The sequence below is a fragment of the Pseudophryne corroboree genome, chromosome 1, assembly GCF_028390025.1.
Source record: "Pseudophryne corroboree isolate aPseCor3 chromosome 1, aPseCor3.hap2, whole genome shotgun sequence".
NCBI classification, from domain to species: domain Eukaryota; kingdom Metazoa; phylum Chordata; class Amphibia; order Anura; family Myobatrachidae; genus Pseudophryne; species Pseudophryne corroboree.
In genome coordinates, this window is record NC_086444.1 from 423,921,606 (window position 1) to 423,946,741 (window position 25,136).

The 25,136-nt window shown below is 46.3% G+C and overlaps 1 pseudogene; it reads left to right on the forward strand.

Annotated features, from left to right (window-relative positions):
* The first annotated feature begins 216 nt into the window (after positions 1-216).
* The window catches only part of LOC134889859 (selenoprotein M-like), a 28,956-nt pseudogene continuing 4,036 nt past the window's right edge, over positions 217-25,136 (forward strand).

Genomic DNA, 25,136 nt, shown 5'->3' on the forward strand with positions numbered 1-25,136 from the left:
GCAGCTTTAAGCGTTTGTTAACCCACTTACCCAGTCATCACATGGATTTATTATACCGAAAGTTATGGTAAATACATGTTTCTCCGTTGAATGTGAGAAAGGGCTCTGAATATAAAAGGGCAACATATGTCTGCCCAGTGTTTTGCACATGTGCCCTGAATGATGAAACCCAAGTCTCTGTTTATAGAGAATACTCATTATTTCTTCATACCCCAGGGGATAGAGGAGGGAGAAGGGGGAGATTGTACATCCTCCTCTTCCAGCAGTTCCACTGACGTGGCACACACATAAACATACACTCTGCATGGACTTCCTCGTCTGACTGGTCTCTCTAGCAAACACACTGAGGATTCTACAAATGTGGTTGCCACTGCTGCTGCTCAGCTTCCTGCAGCCCTTGCTGGGCTACCAGATTGATCAGAACAAGTTAGAAAAGATCTCACGAGGAAAAGTAGAGGTGAGTAATGCCAAGTCCTACAGATGCCTCCTTCCCAACGAGAGCACGCTATCTGGTCAAATTACTTCCATTGTGTTCAATCTCTGCATGCCAGGCAGTCTATAGTAACAGATGTTGGCAGGGCTACACCTGCTTATGGTAGGCTGTAACAGGATCTAACACCTTTCTCTTCTTTCTCTCACAGTCATGTGGTGGATGACAGCTAAACAGGCTGAAAGAGGTAAGGCAGGAAAATGTCATTACACATACTATCACACGCTGCCATACAGCAGCAGCAACTCATTGATAAACTGGGTTGAGAGTTATGAAATGTTGAAGCCTCTGGGATAATGACACTGTCCTATTGGTTTATAAATATTTGATATCATATGAATATAGCAGGTAAAAAGAATTTTGGAGGCAAATCTACTGGGAAACACCTGTAATGCATGAATGCTCAGAACGATTATATTCCCTCGTTGCGTGGTGGCGTGGACCTCCACCAGAGTGGGAATACGAGACTTGGGTCGGGCTTCCGACCGTCAGTATTTCCACAGTTGTAAGGATTCCGGCGTCGGGACCCTAAACGCCAGGATCCTGACCGCCAGGTTATTAACTACATCCCCTCAGCCTCATGTGTCAGGATATGTATGGCAAAAGGAAAGGTATTACAAAAGAGAAAGTGGAGGCTGCAGATCCTCCAACACATCCCCTCAAAAACCTCCTTCACATCAGCACAGGTAACGCCAGTAGTACATGCTGTAGGAAGTTTGGGAGCCCAGCATTTGGTACCAGCTGGAAGGGATCATGATGGCCAGTCAGACATAAAGTGATTTGCAAGTCTTTGATTTTGAAAAATACACACTCCTGATTTAAGTTTTAATTTCCTTAGAAAATAAGCAGACAATCTTTTTTCCATGCTTTGGGTGCTTAAATGTTATATATTGTTATATATGATATGCGATGATCATGTCCCCCCTTTTTTTTAGAAATGTACTGTCGTGATGAGTTGTCTGCTGTCTTAATAAAAAACAGTTTAAATAAAAAAAAGTTTTAATTTCCAACTAGCAATTCCACATCACAATACCATAATAAAATGTACAGAAAGTTCTTTATGTTTAGGAAACTGACATGATAGACTTAGAAATTCTATGTTCACAATAGGATAAAGGTGCAAGTGAGGTCCTCACCTCCAGCAACATCATTACTCCTCAGACCATGGGCCTATTTAATACATTACTATTTGCAGGATATCCCCCCACCCACCCAAAAAAACAAAAAAAATTAACAAACACCTGTTCTCTGGGGGTAGCCGCAAATATTAATGTGCCCCCTGAAGTATTTATGGGGAACCAATATTTGCTGCAATCCACCATTTTGATCACAAAAGCAACCCCCAAAATCTACAACAGCGTTAGCCTTGCAAGCCCCATGGGCTACTTTACACAATCTGGTAGTCAACCACTTGCGCATGTGTGCTCTGCAGACTGGGCATGCACAGAACAGCACTGGGGTCTGGCTGGAGGGAATCAATAGGTTATCCCGTAGACCAGGATCCCGGCGTTCATATAAGTACGTCGAATCCCAGTCATTAGAATGCCAGCAGGGGTGGGCAAGCAGAGTTAAGCCCCTTGTGGGTTCGCTGCGCTCGTCACCGGTTCTAATCTCCCTCTATGGGTGTCGCGGACACCCATACAGGGGGAATCACCTACTTCGCTGGTATAGTGCCTCTGGCAGGATCCCAGCGTCAGAATTGTGACAGCTGGGATCCCGTCTATCGGTATGCTGACCACATAGCAAGGAGATCACAGGGGAAGCGAACACATTAGTGATCACTCCTAACACAAAACATGGGGATGAGCTCCTTTCCGAGTGTCTTTCCTTGTATGTTTTTATTACATGCCTTTAATCTTAATTACAGCGAAGAGCAGTGATAAGAAATTCTAATTATAGGTTCTAGAACCCGATACTTAATAAATATGACTCCAAATCCATTCTGAAGGCTACAGATTGCTCATTTTGTAACTCATTGTCTCCTGGGTGCTCTGCAATTTGTAATTACTTTTGTAGGAAGACCCTATACTTCAATAGCAGAAAAACAACAGAAAATGAATAGTCACACAAATTGATTAATCTACTTTGTATCGTTAAAACTGATTAGCAATTAATTCAAGAGAACAAAAATAAATAAATAAATAAAAGGAACTAGAAACAAGTAGTTTTTGCTTTCCTTTGGAAAATAGTAGCATTACATTGCTAAAGTCACAATGTGACCTTATGGGATTTATATCATCAAATCTACTCAAGGATATTGTGCTTGCAATGCATTCAGGGTACCTTTTTATTTTAGCATATGTGAAGTGCTTTGATGGTAAGAAAGTTTTGGCTACGTGGCAGAAACATCAGACGAGGAAAAGAAAGTTTGTTGTACATGCACATGGACCTATAGACCAGGCATGTCCAAACTGCGGCCCTCCAGCTGTTGAGAAACTACACATCCCAGCATGCCCTGACACAGCTTTAGCATTCTCTGACAGCAAAACTGTGTCAGGGCATGCTGGGATATGTAGTTTCACAACAGCTGGAAGGCCGCAGTTTGGACATGCCTGCGTATAGACTTTTTAAAGGATTAGTTTGGGAGAATACGTGAGCTTTGTAAATAAATTCCCTAGGTGAAGAGAAAGAATACTGTGGGGATCAAACGTCCCATAAGGTTAGAAAACAATCTGCATTCAAATTCAAAAATAATCAAGTTTAATTGCTGGAAATACACAGAGGTGCACAGCTTGAGGAGGAGTCTGCACTGGCTGCAAAACATATGTGTCACAGGTGCAGCTGCTTGAGATGAGGTGTACCTAAGGAGATGCAAATGCATATAGCACCTGTGGGATCCGATTGTATACCTGTGATGGGGATATTAAAAGCAATCCTGCTTTTACAGTGCTCTGCACCATGAACCGAGACCTCAGCTTATATAATTATTATCATCCATTACCAGGAATAAAAGCCTCTCTCACAGGTACATTTCCTGAGAACACATTTCACTCCAGTTACAGTAATGTTCCATTAAAGTGACTTTCACAAATGTCAGGCTCTATAAAATATTCAAGAATTTGCTATCAGGCTGTGGCAACAGTGATGAATGGCAGGGGGAGGGGGGTTTAGATCGATCCCAAAAAACAACAACTTTATGACTCCAAAGTTATGTAAGCGAGCATGTACAACAGAGGTTCTCAAACCCGGTCCTCGGGAGCCCACACAGTGCATGTTTTGCAGGTAACCCAGCAGGTGCACAGGTGTATTAATTACTCACTGACACATTTTAAAAGGTCCACAGGTGGAGCTAATTATGTCACGTGTGATTCTGTGAGGAGACCTGCAAAACATGCACTGTGTGGGGTCCTGAGGACCGAGTTTGAGAACCTCTGATGTACAATAACAGATCAGGTGCTTGGTGAACAAATAAATGCATACTGAAAATATAGTTGTGGGATGGGGAATGCTGGTAAAGGCCAATATCCACTGATGAGGTGTGATATCTTCTGCAATGCAACTATTGAAACCAGACTGTTAATAACTAGTGGCACTTAGTTTTTTTTTGACATTTCATGTGTTTACCATGTAAAGGAAAATGCGTATTTATTTACTGCATGTCTGTAAAGGTGTGTACACACAGTGACATAAATCTGTAAGATTTTGAGTTGACTATATAGTCAAAATCTTAAGGAAAGTTAGTGGAAATCGCAAGCTGTTCGGGAGCTTGCTCTACTGCAGTGATTTTCAACCTTTTTTTTTTTACTCGCGGCACACCGAACAATATTTTAAAATTGCCAAGGAACACCATCATTTCCCCACAGAAAAAAAACAAAACACACACATTGGCCCTCACAGTAAAAAAAAAAAAAAAAAAATCCACACATACATTGGCCTACACAGAAAAAATAATCACATTGCTCCACACATGAATTATTAACATTGTTCCCCCCCATAAATCCATAAATTCTTATTCTCCCCACATAAATCCTATTGAAATCCTATTGTTCCCCACAGGAGAAATAAAATAGCAAATATTATCAGCTGTCCTCCTCCCTGTCCCTCAGTGGCGGTGCTTGTTCATAGTGGAGTTCTGCGAACACTGAGCAGTGGGCGGTCGAGCAGGTGTGGATGTGGGTTGACAAGGAAAGCTGTGTATGCAGGTGGGAACTGGAAGCTGTGTATGCAGGCAGGTGGGCTGGCTGGGTGGTGAGACGCGATGGCCATGACCTATGATATCACACCGTTTTCTAGGCATAGGTCACAGCCGGAGCACGACTGTTCCTCGATGAAGAGCCTGTGCCAACAGTTCACTCTGAAGGTGTAGGAAGCTGCTCTGGCTCCGCGGCCCACCTTGCAACTGGTCGCGGCACACTGGTTGAAAAAGCCTGCTCTACTGATTCGATCCCGATGCGCGCTCCCGTGGGGTCGGTATCACAAGGCTAGATAGACTGTGCAGGCAAGTCAGTCTTGACTATCTAGTGTACTATCTAGTACAAAGTATAGTCAAAATTGGCACTTAAGGTGTGCGATTGTATGCGATGCGATATTGCGATGCGATTTCCCTTGAAGCTCCCCGTACGATAAATTACATCTGAAGTGCTTTTTTTGGCATTCCATGTGCGTACGATCATGCAATAAATCGCATGTCCCTTGCGACCTGAAATCGGGTTGATATTTCTTAAATTAACATAGAGGGCTGGGCTATCTGGGGGGTATATAAACTGGCAGCCATTTTAACACCGTGCACTTCTGTTTGCTCTCGAGAGGCTTGGTGTATACCTGCTGCTCGTTCCACATACCTACTATGCACTGCTTCGTTCTGCAACTTCCTGCGCATGGATGAGACCTTCCAGGAGTTGCTTCGTCTGGTGACCCCCCTACATTGAGAAAATGGCGGGTGCCTATTCCTGCTCAGGAGAAGCTCGTGGCTACCCTGAGGTTCCTGGCTACTGGACGGTCATTTGAAGCGTGTGTACTCCTTCTTCCAGGATGGGAGTGTCCAGGAAATTAAAAACCGCACAGATCGCACATCGCAGTGCAATATATCGCATGTGTTTAAAAACCACATGCGATCTGATAAATATTATGTAAAGCACATATCTTGAGATGCGAGAAGCGTGCCCGTGCATCGCGTCGGGTGACACATGCAATTGGCGTGTGATCCATGCGATTTGTCACTGTGTTATCGAAATCGCATGATAGTACCTGATATCTCACAAGTGTATGGCCAGCATTAGTCAAAATCGTACCTAGACAAAATTGAAAGTAAGGATAGTCCAAATCTGTGCTATCTGGGCTCTGGTGGAGTTCAAGGGAAACGCATCGTCAAAACCGGGCATAGCAAGGATCTCACCATGTGTACACACCTTTAGATCACTTGTGCAGTTCAAATCCCTCAGATGCAGGATCCAGCTTTTGTTCTGGACATTTTGTAAATTGTGCTGTCTAAACGGGACTATTGATATTTTTATATCCAGCCTCTAAATAAACCAAATGTTAACATTTTTTAACATTAAAGTTGATGCAATGCTTCGGCTGCACGACCAGCAGAGTTAAGTGCCCCATACGCCTATGCGACATGTCCGACCGTCATGTCGCAGGCGATCACCCGGGCAGCAGGATCGCCCAAGATACATTGTATGCTGTCCTTTTGCATACGATGTAACTTGTGCGATTCCAGCCATGCCTGCGGGGTCGGACATGATTGCTAGTGCAGCGCGATCAATCTGGAGGATCCGATCCTCACGGGAATGCGCATCGGATCAGATCGGATACACCTAAAAAATGCCTGATTTCATCCGACTGCCCGAAATCAGGCATTATCGTTCTAGTCTATGGGGCCCTCTACAGTTCAGGCTGGGCAGAGAGACTATGCAGACACTTCCTGGACTGTGTGCAGCATTGGCTTCTGTGGATGTTATGCAGCAGCCGGGAGAGTAAGGCTGGAAGGAGGGACAGCACCAGGCCCCTAAGATTGCTCATCAGCTCCTGTGTATCACAATTTGGCATAAAATAAAGCACATTTCATGTTTTAAGAGGCATTAAATTATTAAAATTGTTGCCTACAGAGAGCACAAACAATGAATAGACCTTGAAAAGGGAACGCAAGAATGAAAGCAAGACATTAGGACAAAAGAGCACTCACATCATGTAGGGGTCTTATTCAGAGTTGTACACACAGGGGAAAAAATATTTTTCGCTACTAATGCAGAGTTGGTCGCATTCACAAGTTTGTTGTCGCAGTTACGTCCCCTTTACTGATCTGGGTCACATGTCATGGGACTATGACTGGCACCATGTCTTCCCTACGCTGTAATTTTGCTTGTCCGACAGATAATTAGTTCTTAGTCGTGGCTACACACTATGCCATCATCAGCAGATTGGGCTAATGAATGTATAATGTTTGCTCAGCATTGGCAGCACTGCAGATTGCGCTAATTAAAACCCCTGAAGCGTTGTCAGTACACAGGAGTGTTGGGAGTGTCTGTCCTAGTTAGTACATTGGTGTGCAAACCTATTTCTACCAACAGATGGCGATCCTGAGAAAAGGAATATAAAATGCTGGGGTTGTACCTGTACATGAATGAAGGATAGGTGTGACGTAGACTCTTTCTCCTACACACCCACACTGGAGGAGTTCACCGTCTGCGCTCAGAATCAATAACATCTATTAGCATAAGGGCGTAGAAAGGTCTGTGCCCATAGAAAGATTTTAATTGGGCACCTTCATAAAGTAATACACCCCACAATATTTGAGCTGTCCACTGTCAGTGTCTCATAGGGCAGAGTTTTGGCAATTTATCACATTAATATGATTTATATATACAGAGTCATCATTAAATATGACCTGAAGCCTTATGAAGTCTGTACTTTAAAGCAGGTGTCCCCTGGGACAGGGTCCCTGCCTGTAACAATTGCATGGACTGCATTGCATATAGTTATTCCCCTAATGCAGAGGTTCCCAAACGTGTTCCTCAACGCACCCAAATGGTCCAGGTTTTTAGGTATGTCCATGAGTCAGCACAGATGGTTAAATCAAATTGACCGAGTATCTAATTAAGGGGGACATTTACTAAGCAGTGATAAGAGCGGAGAAGTGAGCCAGTGGAGAAGTTTTCCCATCAACCAATCAGCAGCTCGGTATCATTTTATAGTATGCAAATTATAAATGTTACTTCAGTGCTGATTGGTAGCTATGGGCACTTCTCCGCGCTTATCACTGCTTATTGAATGTCCCCCCCCTAAGTCATCTATGGCCAAGCATGGATATACTTAAAACCTGGACCGTTGGGGTGCCTTGAGGACCGCGTTTGGGAACCTCCGCCCTAACATTCATCATGGCTGAATTCCTGGAGAATTCATAGCCTACAAAATAAATACCTCTACTATGTACTGGACAGGTGTGATTTAAGCGGAAAATATGGACGTGGAAACAATATAGACAATGTAACTGCTCAAGATTCTGTAAATGGGATAAAATAAGATTTTACTTACCGGTAAATCTATTTCTCGTAGTCCGTAGTGGATGCTGGGGACTCCGTAAGGACCATGGGGAATAGACTGGCTCCGCAGGAGACAGGGCACTTTAAGAAAGAATTAGGAATACTGGTGTGCACTGGCTCCTCCCTCTATGTCCCTCCTCCAGACCTCAGTTAAGGAAACTGTGCCCGGAAGAGCGGACAGTACAAGGAAAGGATTTTGGAATCCAGGGTAAGACTCATACCAGCCACACCAATCACACTGTATAACTTGTGATAAACTTACCCAGTTAACAGTATGAACAAGAACAGAGCACCAGATAAACCTGATGCAACCATAAGATAACCCTTATTTAAGCAATAACTATATACAAGTATTGCAGAAGAAGTCCGCACTTGGGACGGGCGCCCAGCATCCACTACGGACTACGAGAAATAGATTTACCGGTAAGTAAAATCTTATTTTCTCTAACGTCCTAGTGGATGCTGGGGACTCCGTAAGGACCATGGGGATTATACCAAAGCTCCCAAACGGGCGGGAGAGTGCGGATGACTCTGCAGCACCGAATGAGCCAACACAAGGTCCTCCTCAGCCAGGGTATCAAACTTGTAGAACTTTGCAAAAGTTTTTGATCCGGACCAAGTAGCTGCTCGGCAAAGCTGTAATGCCAAGACCCCTCGGGCAGCCGCCCAAGAAGAGCCCACCTTCCTTGTGGAATGGGCTTTTACTAATTTTGGAGGCGGCAATCCAGCTGCAGAATGAGCCTGCTGAATCATGTTACAGATCCAGCGTGCAATAGTTTGCTTTGAAGCAGGAGCACCCAGCTTGTTGGATGCATACAGGATAAACAGCGACTCAGTTTTCCTTACTCCAGCCGTTCTGGCTACATAAACCTTCAAAGCCCTGACTACATCTAGTAACTTGGAATCCTCCAAGTCACGAGTAGGATCTGTAGTCACGAGTAGCCGCAGGCACCACAATAGGTTGGTTCAAATGAAAAGAGGACACCACTTTTGGCAGAAATTGTGGACGAGTCCGTAATTCTGCCCTGTCCATATGGAGAACCAGATAGGGGCCTTTATGTGACAAAGCCGCCAATTCTGACACACGCCTAGCCGAAGCTAAGGCCAATAGCATGACCACCTTCCACGTGAGATATTTTAACTCCACGGTTTTAAGTGGCTCAAACCAGTGTGATTTCAGGAAACTCAACACCACGTTAAGATCCCAAGGTGCCACTGGTGGCACAAAAGGGGGCGAGTCCGTAATTCTGCCCTGTCCATATGGAGAACCAGGGTGCTGCAAGTATCTAAAAAGATATTGTTTGGAAGACCTTAATTGAGAAGCCAATTCCTTTTGAAAGAAAATGGATAGGGCTGAAATCTGGACCTTAATGGACCCCAATTTTAAGCCTAAAGTCACTCCCGACTGTAGGAAGTGAAGGAAACGGCCCAGCTGGAATTCCTCTGTAGGGGCATTCCTGGCCTCACACCAAGCAACATATTTTCGCCATATACGGTGATAATGTTTAGCCGTCACTTCCTTCCTAGCCTTTATTAGCGTAGGAATAACCTCATCCGGAATGCCTTTTTCTGCTAGAAGCCGGCATTCAACCGCCATGCCGTCAAACGCAGCCTCGGTAAGTCTTGGAACAGACAGGGCCCCTGTTGCAACAGATCCTGTCTGAGAGGCAGAGGCCATGGGTCCTCTGTGAGCATTTCTTGTAGTCCTTCTTGGCCAATCCGGAACAATGAGTATTGTTCTCAGCACCTTGGGTATAAGAGGAAGAGGAGGAAACACATAAACCGACTGGAACACCCACAGTGTCACTAGTGAGTCCACAGCTATCGCCTGAGGGTCTCTTGACCTGGCACAATACATTTGTAGCTTTTTGTTGAGGCAGGATGCCATCATGTCCACCTGTGGCAGTTCCCATCGATTTGTAATCTGTGTGAAGACTTCTTGATGAAGTCCCCACTCTCCCGGGTGGAGGTCGTGCCTGCTGAGGAAGTCTGCTTCCCAGTTGTCCACTCCCGGAATGAACACTGCTGACAGTGCTTGCACGTGATTCTCCGCCCAGCGAAGAATTCTGGTGGCTTCCGCCATCGCCACCCTGCTCCTTGTGCCGCCTTGGCGGTTTACATGAGCCACTGCGGTGATGTTGTCTGACTGAATCAGCACCGGATGGTTGCGAAGCAGAGGTTCCGCTTGACTTAGGGCGTTGTATATGGCCCTTAGTTCCAGGATATTGATGTGCAGACAAGTCTCCTGACTTGACCACAGACCCTGGAAATTTTTTCCCTGTGTGACTGCCCCCCACCCTCGGAGGCTTGCATCCGTGGTCACCAGGACCCAGTCCTGAATGCCGAACCTGCGACCCTCGAGAAGGTGAGCACTCTGCAGCCACCACAGAAGAGACACCCTGGCCCTGGGGGATAGGGTGATCAGCCGATGCATCTGAAGATGCGATCCGGACCACTTGTCCAACAGATCCCACTGAAAGGTCCTCGCATGGAACCTGCCGAAGGGAATGGCCTCGTATGACGCCACCATCTTTCCCAGGACTCGCGTGCAGTGATGCACAGACACCTGTTTTGGTTTTAAGAGGTCTCTGACCAGAGTCACAAGCGCCTGAGCCTTCTCCGTCGGGAGAAAAACCGTCTTCTGGTCTGTGTCCAGAATCATGCCCAGGAAGGGCAGACGCGTCGTAGGAATCAGCTGCGACTTTGGAATTTTCAGAATCCAGCCGTGCTGTTGCAACACTTCCCGAGAGTGTGCTACGCTGATCAGCAACTGCTCTCTGGACCTCGCCTTTATGAGGAGATCGTCCTCATAAGTATGGGATAATTGTGACCCCTTGCTTTCGCAGGAGCACCATCATTTCTGCCATTACCTTGGTAAATATTCTCGGTGCCGTGGACAGACCAAACGGCTACATCTGGAATTGGTAATGACAGTCCTGTACCACAAATCTGAGGTACTCCTGATGAGGTGGATAAATGGGGACATGCAGGTCCAGAGACACCATAAAATCCCCCTCTTCCAGGCTTGAAATGACCGCTCTGAGCGATTCCATCTTGAACCTGAACCGTTTCAGGTAACTGTTCAGGGATTTTAAATTCAATATGGGTCTGACCGAACCGTCCGGTTTCGGTACCACAAACATTGTTGAATAGTAACCCCTTCCCTGTTGAAGGAGGGGAACCTTTACCACCACCTGCTGGAGATATAATTTGTGAATTGCCGCTAACACTATTTTCCTCTCTATGGGGGAAGCTGGCAGGGCCGATTTGAGGAAACGGTGAGGGGGCATCACTTCGAATTCTAGCTTGTATCCCTGAGATACAATCTGTATAGCCCAGGGATCCACCCGTGAGCGAACCCGCTGGTGGCTGAAATTTCGGAGACGCGCCCCCACCGATCCTGGCTCCACCTGTGGAGCCCCAGCGTCATGCGGTGGATTTAGTGGAAGGCGGGGAGGACTTCTGTTCCTGGGAACTAGCTGTATTGTGCAGCTTCTTCCCTCTACCCCTGCCTCTGGCAAGAAAGGACGCACCTCGGACTCTCTTGCCTCTTTGTGATCGAAAGGACTGCATTTGGTAATAAGGTGCTTTCTTAGGTTGTGAGGGAATATATGGCAAAAAATTTGACTTCCCAGCCGTAGCTGTGGAAACTAGGTCCGAGAGACCGTCCCCAAACAATTCCTCACCCTTGTAAGGTAAAACCTCCATGTGCCTTTTTGAGTCGACATCACCTGTCCATTGCCGAGTCCACAGGACCCTTCTGGCAGAAATCGACATTGCATTTATTCTAGAGCCCAGTAGGCTAATGTCTCTCTGGGCATCTCTCATATATAGGACCGCGTCTTTTATATGCCCCAGGGTCAGTAATATAGTATCCTTGTCCAAGGTATCAAGTTCCTCAGATAAAGTATCTGTCCATGCTGCTACAGCACTACACATCCAGGCCGACGCAATTGCCGGCCTTAGTAGGGTACCTGAATGTGTATAAATGGACTTCAGGATACCTTCCTGCTTTCTATCCGCAGGATCTTTTAGGGTGGCCGTATCCTGTGACGGCAGGGCTACCTTCTTAGATAAGCGTGTCAAAGCTTTGTCTACCCTAGGGGAGGATTCCCAGCGTAACCTGTCCGTTGGCGGGAAAGGATACGCCATAAGCAACCGTTTGGAAATCTGCATTTGTCTATCTGGAGATTGCCAAGCTTTTTCACATAACTCATTTAACTCATGTGAAGGGGGAAAGGTCACCTCATGCCTTTTTTCCCCAAACACAAACCCTCTTGACAGGGACTGGGTTTTCCTCCGAGATGTGCAATACATCCTTCATTGCTATAATCATGTAGCGGATGGCTTTAGCCATTTTAGGCTGCAACTTTGCATCATCGCCATCGACACTGGAGTCAGAATCCGTGTCGATATCTGTGTCAACAATTTGGGATAGTGGGCGCTTCTGAGACCCTGACGGCCTCTGCGCTGTAGGAGCAGGCATGGGTTGAGACCCTGACTGTCCCAAGGCTTCAGCTTTATCCAACCTTTTATGCAAGGAATTAACATTATCCTTTAAAACCTTCCACATATCCATCCAATCGGGCGTCGGCGGCGATCCCACATTCATTTGTACCTGCTCTGCTTCCACATAGCCTTCCTCGTCAAACATGCCTTCACAAGCGTACCGACACACCACACACACAGGGGATGCTCTATTTGAGGACAGAACCCCCACAAGGCCTTTTGGAGAGAGTATGCCAGCACACACCCCAGCGCTATATGTCCCAGGAATTACACAGTAACTTAGTGTTTACCCAGTAGCTGCTGTATATACTGATTTTGCGCTAAATTTATATGCCCCCCCCTCTTTTTACCCTCTTTCTACCGTGAATCTGCAGGGGAGAGCCTGGGGAGCTTCCTCTCAGCGGAGCGGTGGAGAGAAAATGGCGCTGGTGAGTACTGAGGAAGAAGCCCCGCCCCCTCAGCGGCAGGCTTCTGTCCCGCGATTTTGTGTAAAATAATGGCGGGGGCTCATGCATATATACAGTGCCCAACTGTATATATGCCCACTTTGCCAAGAGGTCTCTAATTGCTGCCCAGGGCGCCCTCCCCTGCGCCCTACAGTGACCGGAGTGTGTGGGTTTAATGTGGGAGCAATGGCGCACGGCTGCAGTGCTTTGCGCTAACTCATGTGAAGACTGGAGTCTTCTGCCGCCACTTTTGAAGTCTTCTTGCTTCTCACGCCGGCTTCTGGCTCTGCGAGGGGGACGGCGGCGCGGCTCTGGGATCGGACGACCAAGGGTGCGTTCCTGTGTTCGATCCCTCTGGAGCGAATGGTGTCCAGTAGCCTAAGAAGCATGACCTATCCACAGTGAGTAGGGCTGCTTCTCTCCCCTCAGTCCCACGTAGCAGAGAATCTGTTGCCAGCAGACCTCTCTGAAAATAAAAAAATCTTAACAAAATATTTTCTATTCAGCAAGCTCAGGAGAGCTCACTAAAGTGCACCCAGCTCGTCCGGGCACAGATTCAAACTGAGGTCTGGAGGAGGGACATAGAGGGAGGAGCCAGTGCACACCAGTATTCCTAATTCTTTCTTAAAGTGCCTCGTCTCCTGCGGAGCCCGTCTATTCTCCATGGTCCTTACGGAGTCCCCAGCATCCACTAGGACGTTTGAGAACTTCTGCAGTAAAGAAAAGCAACTTTTCTCTACCACGGTCATCAAGGCACACTAACAGTCCAGGTTTTAAGGATAGCTATACCCTGGCAAGGGGTGACATAATTAGTACCCCAGTTATTTTGATGTAACCATCTGTGCTCAGTAATGGATATCACTAAAACCTGAACTGTTATGGGGAATTCAGTTAGACCCTGCAGCTAATTGCTGCACCGGACCTATTCAATTAGAAGGGCTTACCCCGTGCACGAGTCCCTAGAGTCAGACTGAACTTGAAACATCTCCATATTAAAAAAAAACAAAACACCGATTCCACAGTCTACGCAGACTCAGTGGGTTTCCGCTCCTGAATTACGTATTTTTCAGAGCTGGGAAAATGGCTAATTTTATAGCCTTTCCCCGTGCGCATGGATTTTCGCCACCAATTAGGTGCAAGGTAAACCCTGTGGCTAACTGAACCCCCCCCCCTTAATGTTCCCCGAGGACGGGAGACATTGGTTTACTGGCTGAATGCTGCTTGTGAGGTGATAGTGATTTTGCACAAGCTACTCACCCAAATCCACGCCCGCCCCCCATTGCCATTTTACATCCTCAAGACTGTATATCCCAAAGCCTGCTCATTATTATACTTATAATCCTCATACCCAGGACACAAACTTTATATTAATTTAAGCTATATGCATATGATCACTTATTGTATGAATATGGATTTGGTAATAACAGTTTATGAAGTGCTTCAAAGGCTCATCTAATGGAGCACTTGAATACATCAAATATATCATGTAGAACACAGCGTAGTGCCCTATCATTATTCAGCAGGAGTTTATTTCAGGTGATCACACAGGGTTAAACCCATACAGACTTGTCAGTGTTTGCTAAAGTAAGCAGGATAACCAGTTCAAACAGGAAGGTGAAAAGCATGTAGAGTGGCTGAACTATCTGTAAATCCCAAGGTCACAGTAAAGCGCTCAAGGTTACTGTATTGCCAGATTACATCTGCAAGGGGCATATTCACAGAAAAATGATGCTGGCTGTTAGGCAATATGAATGTTGGTTTCGGAATTATGGATTTCAACACAATCTAGACAGAATGGTTTTCACACAATGGAATATGCACCTTGCAGAGGTGACTGAAAATCACTTTCTAAACATACTTTAGTCATTTACAATCTGATCACACAAATAATTGCATGTGACTGTTACCCTTAGGATGCATTCAGAATTTCTATACATCGTTATTCAGTATTCCTTTATAACTACAGGTAGCTTTACTACTTCATGGTGAGGCCATGACTTGCATTTGGATGAAACACTTGTTAAATCCTCTGAAAAGAAAACACTTGTTCTGCCTATTAACAAATGATAAAGGACATAAATCCTAATATAACCACATCTTTTTTTTTTTTTTTTTTAGGTGAAGGCGTTCGTCACGGACGACATCCCTCTTTAGTATCCTTCTCAGAGTTGGGGGAACAGAAGTGCATTTTCTGTGGCTTTGTACATGCTATACCAGGGTTTCCCAACTCCACTCCTCGGGGACCCTGCAACAGGGCATGTTTTACAGATCTCCTCAGGATCACATTTTAAATAGTCAGCACCACCTGTGAATCTTTAAAATTGCATCAGCCAGTAATGAATATACTTGTGCACCAACTAGGAGATATGGAAGGAAAGCAGCTGGGAAACACTGCATTATAATCTGGTTAACTATGGTAACTGCTACCTGCACCCTAGGGACAGTGGTTTTTCAAACTTGGGGGGGGATTTAGCAAAGCTCGGAGACAAAGTACCAGCAAGCTTATTTTTACAAGCTGTGCTACAGAATGATAGAAGCTGATTGCTTGGTATCTCTCTGCATGATTTGACAAATCTGCTCCTGTGTCCTCAAAGACCTGATCTGAGTCTGATACCACTTTCAAAAATAAAACCCAGCTCCAATCCGGGACACGGAGCACATGGTTGGAGCTGGGTTACAGTTAATTATCCCTTTCACACCGGCAGATGGACACAGGCTATTCCCGAATCGTCACGTTACACAGTGGACGCTTGGAGATAATGTAATCTCCAAGCGCTACAGAGTCCGCCAATTACAGTGTAGCTCCGTATAGGCATGACTCGGGTTAGGCCTCTGTGCCAGAAGCTAACTGGGTCGGACCTGAGAATAACCCTGGTAGCGATGACGGCTGACAGTCTGGCAATTGTACTCAGGTAGACCCTGTCACACTGAGGGTAACCTTGAGGCCAGAATCTGAGAACCACAGCACTAGACAAGACAGAAATTTAGGATTGTAAACATTAAACAGTATTTTTAGGACATAGGGGTGTATTCAATTGGTGCCGGTATTTCCAACAGTCGGAAATAGTCACTTTTCGACAGGAATAGGTTGAATTTGCATTTGGCTCATTCAATGAAGGTGCTGTTTTCACCAATTGCCGGAAAAAACGTCACTTGTTGGATCGGCGGATTAGACGCGGATCCACGTGTTTCTGTCAAAAACACGGCTGTTTGACAGTTTTAGGGTAATGCAGATTTGACTTGTTAACAAGCTGAATATGCATTGACGGAATGTTGCCCGTTTCTGGCCAGCATTGAATAGTGAACTGTCGGATCCTCTCCGTCGGAGAAGACCCGACATTCATTGAATACAAACCATAATATAGCTGCAACAGCTACAGAACCCAGTTGAGTCCTTAACAGCTTGTTTTCTCCTAGCCACAACCTGGAGATGAAACATATACCTGGCGCAGACCCCGAATTAGTACTACTTTCCTCCCAGTATGAGGAGCTGGAGGTAAGTGACATTGGAGAAGAGTAGTGTGGCATTATGTAAATAGAATACATTGTAACCTGGCAGCGACATAACTAAAAGCTTTAGGTCATCATATTTAAAAGGATTCAAAGGAAAGCAATATTTATGTTACAAAACAATTGAGACCTACACATGTCCACATATACCTATTGTCAAGTCACACCAAATAGCAGCATTTGGCACCACAGTAGTGCCATGTGTTCCACCACATAGTTGTGTGCAGAAAACAGGTCTTAATCACACCATTAATGTAACAAAAGTACAATGTACGAGTAACCTGGACAGTGGCACTCACTATATGCAGCAGTTGTGTGCAACTTGGTAACCCTGACCTGGGTAAAAAGGCAATAGGATGAGGATGGATATGACAGCCATGCCACAGATCCTGCCACGCAGCGTTGTGCTTAATCGTCTAATTGATACCACATGCATTGTGGCAAAAATACTAATACTAAAGCGCCCTACACTGGGCCATGTAATCCACCATCAATATATCGACCAATGATACTATCTTATGGTCGATTATGCCTACACAATGGACAATATCGATGGGCAATTTGGACGATATGAGAGTACAGACATCTATATCGTCCAAATTGACTGGCGAGTTTAAACGATGATCGATCAACAATGAACGATTGCGTGCACGCGCATCGTTCATCACTGAAGCATCCACACTGAAAGATATTAACGATTTATCGTTCATTTATGAACGATATCGTTCATATCTTTCAGAGAAATCGACCAGTGTGTGGGGCCCTTAAGCGCCCACTACACTAAGTAGTGTAGAAATTTTTCCTACTTGCACCACTGCATTAAAAGTAAATGTTTTCTTCACGATACTTGACAGCTCTTTGATTATACTTTATTGTTGTTTTTTCTAAAAAGAAAACCCCTTTGAAAATTGCATAGAAGACTTAGGACTTAGAAGGCCCACACAAGACTTAGACCTTGATTATTAGGCTCAGTTGGGAATTTGAGTTTGACATGCCTGAATTACTTCAATAGTTAACATAGGAACAGTTAACATAGCAGGAATTTCCCAACAGATATCACCATTGTGGAGGTGGCCTACGGCAATCTAGAGAGGCATTTTTCAACCTGTGTCCTCGGAGTAGTGCACAAGTGTGCTGGCCCCACCCGCTGCAGCTGATAATGTGCAGTTGGGCAGTAGGGCTACACACACTAGCGCAAGCTGCAGGAGCCTGCCATAGTGAGTTTATGTGCAAACTTAGGGGAGTATGTGGGGCCCATGTGCGGTATGTGGAGAAATATGGCTGTAAGGGAACATTTCACTGTCTCCAGTCATTGGTAAGGAGGGTTCCTAAGCTATGAAATGTGTTAAAACATTTCAGTAATTTAAATCTTCTTACCAATGACTTAGGACAATTTATCCAATGGGGTTGATTCAATTACCTGCATATTACTCATGGCCGAGAGTGAGAGCAGTTATATGCTGCACTTACAGTAGTTCTAGACTTACTAATTTTGTTTGCAGACCCGTACATCCTCGCACCGTGGCACAGTTCATTAAGGCAGTAATTACCTGACACAACAGTTGAAATTTGCATATATTGGGATGGTTCTGCTTTCATTTACTTGTCTAACCCTAACGGATTGGGTATGGGATCTAGACCAGGCATGTCCAACCTGCGGCCCTCCAGCTGTTGAGAAACTACACATCCCAGCATGCCCTGACACAGCTTTAGCATTCTCCGACAGCAAAACAGTGTCAGGGCATGCTGGGATATGTAGTTTCACAACAGCTGGAGGGCCGCAGGTTGGACATGCCTGATCTAGACAATCAAAATACAGACAGCGGCATCCTGACTATCATAATCCAGACACATTTTGTAAGTACTGTAACCCTTCCCCAAAACACCCCTCCTACAGCCTAATCCTAACCACCTCCCCCCTTTGCAGACTAAAGCCTGGCACACACTAGCCGCTGTGTGTACCCGGTAATATTGGTGGCGGCGGGGATCTGGCGGGATGCAGCAGCATGGCCATAGTTAACGAGGTCCTCCCTCAGCTGGACTGTTCAGACGAGGGAGGGGGCATTAACGATGCGCGAGAACACACATAGTTAATGAAATTGAGTGTACACACTAGACGAGATATTAAAATAAGAATTTACTTACCGATAATTCTATTTCTCATAGTCCGTAGTGGATGCTGGGGACTCCGTAAGGACCATGGGGAATAGCGGCTCCGCAGGAGACTGGGCACATCTAAAGAAAGCTTTAGGACTATCTGGTGTGCACTGGCTCCTCCCCCTATGACCCTCCTCCAAGCCTCAGTTAGGATACTGTGCCCGGACGAGCGTACACAATAAGGAAGGATTTTGAATCCCGGGTAAGACTCATACCAGCCACACCAATCACACCGTATAACCTGTGATCTGAACCCAGTTAACAGCATGATAACAGAGGAGCCTCTGAAAGATGGCTCACAACAATAACCCGATTTTTGTAACAATAACTATGTACAAGTATTGCAGACAATCCGCACTTGGGATGGGCGCCCAGCATCCACTACGGACTATGAGAAATAGAATTATCGGTAAGTAAATTCTTATTTTCTCTAACGTCCTAAGTGGATGCTGGGGACTCCGTAAGGACCATGGGGATTATACCAAAGCTCCCAAACGGGCGGGAGAGTGCGGATGACTCTGCAGCACCAAATGAGAGAACTCCAGGTCCTCCTCAGCCAGGATATCAATTTTGTAGAATTTTACAAACGTATTTGCTCCTGACCAAGTAGCTGCTCAGCAAAGTTGTAAAGCCGAGACCCCTCGGGCAGCCGCCCAAGATGAGCCCACCTTCCTTGTGGAGTGGGCATTTACAGATCTTTGGCTGTTGCAGGCCTGCCACAGAATGTGCAAGCTGAATTGTACTACAAATCCAACGAGCAATAGTCTGCTTAGAAGCAGGAGCACCCAGCTTGTTGGGTGCACACAGGATAAACAGCGAGTCAGATTTCCTGACTCCAGCCGTCCTGGAAACATATATTTTCAGGGCACTGACAACGTCTAGCAACTTGGAGGCCTCCAAGTCCCTAGTAGCCGCAGGCACCACCAATAGGTTGGTTCAGGTGAGACGCTGAAACCACCTTGGGGAGAAACTGAGGACGAGTCCTCAATTCCGCCCTGTCCGAATGGAAAATCAGATAAGGGCTTTTTCAGGATAAAGCCGCCAATTCTGACACGCGCCTGGCCCAGGCCAGGGCCAACAGCATGACCACTTTCCATGTGAGATATTTTAACTCCACAGATTTAAGTGGTTCAAACCAATGTGACTTTTGGAACCCAAAACTACATTGAGATCCCAAAGTGCCACTGGAGGCACAAAAGGAGGCTGTATATGCAGTACCCCTTTTACAAACGTCTGAACTTCAGGGACTGAAGCTAGTTCTTTTTGGAAGAAAATTGACAGGGCCGAAATTTGAACCTTATTGGACCCCAATTTCAGGCCCATAGACACTCCTGTTTGCAGGAAATGTAGGAATCGACCCAGTTGAATTTCCTCCGTCGGGCCTTACTGGCCTCGCACCACGCAACATATTTTCGCCAATTGCGGTGATAATGTTTTTGCGGTTACATCCTTCCTGGCTTTGATCAGGATAGGGATGACTTCATCCGGAATGCCTTTTTTCCTTCAGGATCCGGCGTTCAACCGCCATGCCGTCAAACGCAGCCGCGGTAAGTCTTGGAACAGACAGGGTCCTTGCTGGAGCAGGTCCCTTCTTAGAGGTAGAGGCCACGGATCCTCCGTGAGCATCTCTTGAAGTTCCGGTTACCAAGTCCTTCTTGGCCAATCCGGAGCCACGAATATAGTGCTTACTCCTCTCCATCTTATCAATCTCAGTACCTTGGGTATGAGAGGCAGAGGAGGGAACACATACCCTGACTGGTACACCCACGGTGTTACCAGAGCGTCTACAGCTTATTGCCTGAGGGTCCCTGGACCTGGCGCAATACCTGTCGAGTTTTTAATCATGTGGAAGACTTCTGGGTGAAGTCCCCACTCTCCCGGGTGGAGGTCGTGCTGAGGAAGTCTGCTTCCCAGTTGTCCACTCCCGGAATGAATACTGCTGACAGTGCTATCACATGATTTTCCGCCCAGCGAAGAATCCTTGCAGCTTCTGCCATTGCCCTCCTGCTTCTTGTGCCACCCTGTCTGTTTACGTGGGTGACTGCCGTGATGTTGTCCGACTGGATCAACACCGGCTGACCTTGAAGCAGAGGTCTTGCTAAGCTTAGAGCATTGTAAATGTCCCTTAGCTTCAGGATATTTATGTGAAGTGATGTCTCCAGGCTTGACCATAAGCCCTGGATATTCCTTCCCTGTGTGACTGCTCCCCAGCCTTGCAGGCTGGCATCCGTGGTCACCAGGACCCAGTCCTGAATGCCTAATCTGCGGCCCTCTAGAAGATGAGCACTCTGCAACCACCACAGGAAGGACACCCTTGTCCTTGGTGACAGGGTTATCCGCTGATGCATCTGAAGATGCTATCCGGACCATTTGTCCAGCAGGTCCCACTGGAAAGTTCTTGCGTGGAATCTGCCGAATGGGATTGCTTCGTAGGAAGCCACCATTTTACCCAGAACCCTTGTGCATTGATGCACTGAGACTTGGCTCGGTTTTAGGAGGTTCCTGACTAGCTCGGATAACTCCCTGGCTTTCTCCTCCGGGAGAAACACCTTTTTCTGGACTGTGTCCAGGATCATCCCTAGGAACAGAAGACACGTCGTCGGAACCAGGTGCGATTTTGGAATATTGAGAATCCAATCGTGCTGCCGCAACACTACCTGAGATAGTGCTACACCGACCTCCAACTGTTCCCTGGATCTTACCCTTATCAGGGAATTGTCCAAGGAAGGGATAAATAAAATTCACTTCCTTCGAAGGAATATCATCATTTCGGTCATTACCTTGGTAAAGACCCGGGGTGCCGTGTACCATCAATACGGCAGCGTCTGAACTGATAGTGACAGTTCTGTACCATAAACCTGAGGTACCCTTGGTGAGAAGGGTAAATTTTGACATGAAGGTAAGCATCCTTGATGTCCCGAGACATCATGTAGTCCCCTTCTTCCAGGTTCGCAATCACTGCTCTGAGTGACTCAATCTTGAATTTGAACCTCTGTACGTAAGTGTTCAAAGATTTTAGATTTAGAATCGGTCTCACCGAGCCGTCCGGCTTCGGTACCACAACAGTGTGGAATAATACCCCGTTCCCTGTTGCAGGAGGGGTATCTTGATTATCACCTGCTGGGAATACAGCTTGTGAATGGCTTCCAAAACTGTCTCCCTGTCAGAAGGATTCATTGGTAAAGCAGACTTTAGGAAACGGCGAGGGGGAGACGTCTCGAATTCTAATTTGTACCCCTGAGATATCACCTGAAGGATCCAGGGGTCTACTTGCGAGTGAGCCCACTGCGCGCTGAAATTCATTGAGACGGGCCCCCCACCGTGCCTGATTCTGCTTGTAAAGCCCCAGCGTATACTGAGGGCTTGGCAGAGGCGGGAGAGGGTTTCTGTTCCTGGGAACTGGCTGATTTCTGCAGCCTTTTTCCTCTCCCTCTGTCACGGGGCAGAAATGAGGAACCTTTTGCCCGCTTGTCCACGAAAAGACTGCGCCTGATAATACGGCGTCTTCTCATGTTGAGAGGCGACCTGGGGTACAAACGTGGAATTCCCAGCTGTTGCCGTGGCCACCAGGTCTGAAAGACCGACCCCAAATAACTCCTCCCTTAATAAAGCAATACTTCTAAATGCCGTTTGGAATACGCATCACCTGACCACTGACGTGTCCATAACCCTCTACTGGTAGAAATGGACAACGCGCTTAGACTTGATGCCAGTCGGCAAATATTCCGCTGTGCATCACGCATATATAAAAATGCATCTTTTAAATGCTCTATAGGCAAAAATATACTGTCCCTATCTAGGGTATCAATATTTTCAGTCAGGGAATCCGACCACGCCAACCCAGCACTGCACATCCAGGCTGAGGCGATTGCTGGTCGCAGTATAACACCACAATGTGTGTAAATACCTTTTAGGATACCCTCCTGCTTTCTATCAGCAGGATCCTTAAGGGCGGCCATCTCAGGCGAAGGTAGAGCCCTTACAAGCGTGTGAGCGCTTTATCCCTCCTAGGGGGTGTTTCCCAACGCACCCTAACCTCTGGCGGGAAAGGATATAATGCCAATAACATTTTAGAAATCATCCGTTGTTATCGGGGGAAACCCACGCATCATCACACACCTCATTTAATTTCTCAGATTCAGGAAAACTACAGGTAGTTTTTCCTCACCGAACATAATACCCCTTTTTTTGGTGGTACTCGTATTATCAGAAATGTGTAAAACATTTTTCATTGCCTCAATCATGTAACGTGTGGCCCTACTGGAAGTCACATTCGTCTCTTCACCGTCGACACTGGAGTCAGTATCCGTGTCGGCGTCTATATCTGCCATCTGAGGTAACGGGCGCTTTAGAGCCCCTGACGGCCTATGAGACGTCTGGACAGGCACAAGCTGAGTAGCCGGCTGTCTCATGTCAACCACTGTCTTTTATACAGAGCTGACACTGTCACGTAATTCCTTCCAACAGTTCATCCACTCAGGTGTCGACCCCCTAGGGGGTGACATCACTATTACAGGCAATCTGCTCCGTCTCCACATCATTTTTCTCCTCATACATGTCGACATAAAAGTACCGACATACAGCACACACACAGGGAATGCTCTGATAGAGGACAGGACCCCACTAGCCCTTTGGGGAGACAGAGGGAGAGTTTGCCAGCACACACCAGAGCGCTATATATATACACAGGGATAACCTTATATAAGTGTTTTTCCCCTTATAGCTGCTGTATAGTTAATACTGCGCCTAATTAGTGCCCCCCTCTCTTTTTTTTAACCCTTTCTGTAGTGTAGTGACTGCAGGGGAGAGACAGGGAGCTTCCCTCCAACGGAGCTGTGAGGGAAAATGGCGCCAGTGTGCTGAGGAGATAGGCTCCGCCCCTTTTTCGCGGACTTTTCTCCTGCTTTTTTATGGATTCTGGCAGGGGTTAAATGCATCCATATAGCCCAGGAGCTATATGTGATGCATTTTTTTTGCCATCCAAGGTGTTTTTATTGCGTCTCAGGGCGCCCCCCCCCAGCGCCCTGCACCCTCAGTGACCGAAGTGTGCTGAGAGCAATGGCGCACAGCTGCAGTGCTGTGCGCTACCTTGTTGAAGACAGGACGTCTTCTGCCGCCGATTTTCCGGACCTCTTCTGCCTTCTGGCTCTGTAAGGGGGCCGGCGGCGCGGCTCTGGGACCCATCCAAGCTGGGCCTGTGATCGTCCCTCTGGAGCTAATGTCCAGTAGCCTAAGAAGCCCAATCCACTCTGCACACAGGTGAGTTCGCTTCTTCTCCCCTTAGTCCCTCGATGCAGTGAGCCTGTTGCCAGCAGGTCTCACTGAAAATAAAAAACCTAATCTAAAACTTTCACTAAGAAGCTCAGGAGAGCCCCTAGTGTGCACCCTTCTCGTTCGGGCACAGAGATCTAACTGAGGCTTGGAGGAGGGACATAGGGGGAGGAGCCAGTGCACACCAGATAGTCCTAAAGCTTTCTTTAGATGTGCCCAGTCTCCTGCGGAGCCGCTATTCCCCATGGTCCTTACGGAGTCCCCAGCATCCACTTAGGACGTTAGAGAAAAGATATTGCTCAGAATGGTCCTTCTGAGCGAGAGCCTTTACTTTCTAGTCTAGTGTGTATGGGGCTTAACTTTAATACTTACCGCCAAAATGTGCCGCTGTCTGTATTGTGACAGTTTGGATACGGCCTAGATCCCTTTACAACAATGCACATTCACTCATGGTTGTTGCACAGATTGTACTTTGCATATAAACTGACCACATATGTGACAATCTGATGCTTCAAGTCCCACCCCCGCATTTGTGGGTGACCAGAATTAATAAAAGAAAATATGGGGGGAGGGGGGGGGGGGGGGGGGGGAGAAGCCAAATTGATCAATTCTTCAATTGTACAATGCATCCGGAAAGCTTAACAGTGCTTACATTTTTCAACATTTTGTTACGGTACAGCCTTATTCCAAAATAGAATCAATTCATTTTTCCCTCAACATTCTACACACAATACCCCATAATGACAATGTGAAAAACGTGAATGTCCTTGGGTGGCACAGACAGAGCCCAGATTTGAAGCAGACTGAACATCTCTAGAGAGATCTGAAAATGACTGTGCACCACTGCTTCCCATCCAACCTGATGAAGCTTGAGAGGTGCTGCAAAGAGAAATTGTCGAAACTGCCCAAAGATAGGTGTGCCAAGCTTGTGGCATCATATTAAAAAAAAACTTGAGGCTGTAATTGCTGCCAAATGTGCATCAACAAAGTATTGAGCAAAGGCTGTGAATACTTATGTCCATGTGATTTCTTAGTATTTTATTTTTAACGTTTTATGTTGTCATTATGGGGTATCGTGTGTAGAATTTTGACGGAAAATAAAAGGAATTTATTCCAGTTTGGAATAAGGCTGTAACATAACAAAATGTGGAAAAAGTAAAGCGCTGTGAATATTTTCTGGATGCACTGTATTAAATCGGAACATTTTCATTTAAAAAGAACCAAACTTAGTCTGATTGCATAGTCTGTATTGGAAAGATACATTATAAG